Below are 2049 nucleotides of genomic sequence, written 5' to 3'. Positions count from 1 at the left end.
AGTATCAATACCAACAGATGACAACGTTTCTCTAAAAGAAATGGAGAAACTTTCAAAATACAAAGACCTGGAAATAGAGGTAACTCGAATGTGGAATCTAAAAACAGAAACAATTCCTATCATAGTAGGTGCCTTAGGTATAATAAAAAAATATTCAGACAAATACATAACAAAAACACCAGGACTTACAAATATATATAACATACAGAAAATTGCACTACTGGGTACTGCACACATTCTACGCAAAACACTTTCAATACAGTAAACATAAGAGCACCACAGCAAACCACAGCACATACCCAAGGCGCACAGAGCTGCGCTCGGTAGTGAAGTGAAAGCACGTTATAAAAATAAAACTACTGAATAATAATAATAATAATAATAATAATGATGATAATAATAACAACTATTTCTGCTGGAAGTACAAGGACTCAAATCCGGGGGAAGGGATTAAGTGGTTTGCTTCGACCCCAGTGAGTAACTGGTTCTTATCTAACATACAGAAAATAGCACTACTAGGCACCGCACACATTTTATGTAAAACACTTTCAATATAGTGAAAATAAGAGCATCACAATAAACTACAGTACATACCCAAGGCACACAGAGCAACACTCGGTAGTGCAGTGATGCACGTGAAAAAATAAGACTACTACTATAATAATAATAATAATAATAATAATAATCCTTTCTACTATAAGCACAAGGGCTGAAATATTTTGGGGGAGGAGACCAATCGATTAGATCGATCTCAGTACGCAACTGGTACTCAATTTATCGACCCCGAAAGGATGAAAGGGCAAAGTCGACTTCGGCGAAATTTGAACTCGGAACGTTGCGGCAGACGAAATACCACTAAGCATTTCGCCCGGCGTGCTAACGCTTCTGCCAGCTCGCCGCCTTCTAATAATAATGATGATGATGATGATGATGATGATGATGATGATCCTTTCTAATAGAGGCACAAAGCGTAACATTTTTTTTGGTGAAAAAGGGAGTTGATGTAATCGATTCCAGTGCTTGACTGATGCTTATTTTATCGATCCCGAAAGAATGAAAGGCGAAATTAAACCCAGCCACATTGGAACTCGGAACGTTAAGTGTCGAAAGAAACGCCGCTTGGTCTTTTTGTCCGATGCGGTTGGAGAAACAAACAAGAAGTGAAATTAAAAGTTATTTTGTTTTTTTTAGATGGTTAAAATGGCTTTGAGTTTCAAGACACGGTCGCCGGTAAAATCATTTGTTTGACAAGTAACAACCCTGAGATATGATATTGGCTTCTCATAGAAGTACAAGGCTAAAAGACGTTGTTAGGGAAGTTCTGTAGTTGATTAATGTCAACTCCAGTATATAATATGACTTGTAGCAGCAACATCTGCAGCAGCAGCGGCGGCAGTGGTAATTGTAGTAGCAGCAGTAGTAGTAGTAGCAGTAGTGGTAGCAGTTAATTTCTTTCCCCGTTGGCACAACCAATCGGCAAGAATACATGATTTATACTTTGTACAATCGAACCTGGCAATAAATGAAAAGCAAAGTCGACTCTGGCGTGGTGTAATATCTAGAAAGAGAGAGAGAGAGAGAGAGAAAGAGAGAGAGAGAGAGAGTGAGAGAGAGTGAGAGTGAGTGAGTGAGTGAGTGTATGTGTGTCTCTCTCGATGTGTTCACTTTGGCTTCTGGAAATAGCAGCTACATCTTTATATTCCCAAATGTTTTACGAAGAAGAAAGACACATTGGCTAATGTGGTGCCAAATGCTCACCACTGACAAAAAGAAACAAAAAATTAGATATATGAGTACGTACATGCATATATGTTTGTAAGTGTGTACGTGCATGTACGTATACTTGTTTGTGTGAGTGTGTACGTATGTAGACGTTGTGAACGCAGGAGGTTTATGTCTAGGTATTGTGAGAATATGGTTGCGTGTATTTTTTTTGTCTCTTATTTCTTTTTCTACCTATTAGAGTAACTGCCCTCTTTTTTAAACGGTTTTTCTTAGTGTCTGTTGCCATTAATAGCCGACGAGAATATATCGTAGCTCTTCGCTCCG

Source organism: Octopus bimaculoides, chromosome 9, assembly GCF_001194135.2.
Source record: "Octopus bimaculoides isolate UCB-OBI-ISO-001 chromosome 9, ASM119413v2, whole genome shotgun sequence".
Classification (NCBI taxonomy): Eukaryota; Metazoa; Mollusca; class Cephalopoda; order Octopoda; family Octopodidae; genus Octopus; species Octopus bimaculoides.
The sequence above is the reverse complement of the archived record's forward strand: the minus strand, read 5'-3'. Positions refer to the sequence as shown.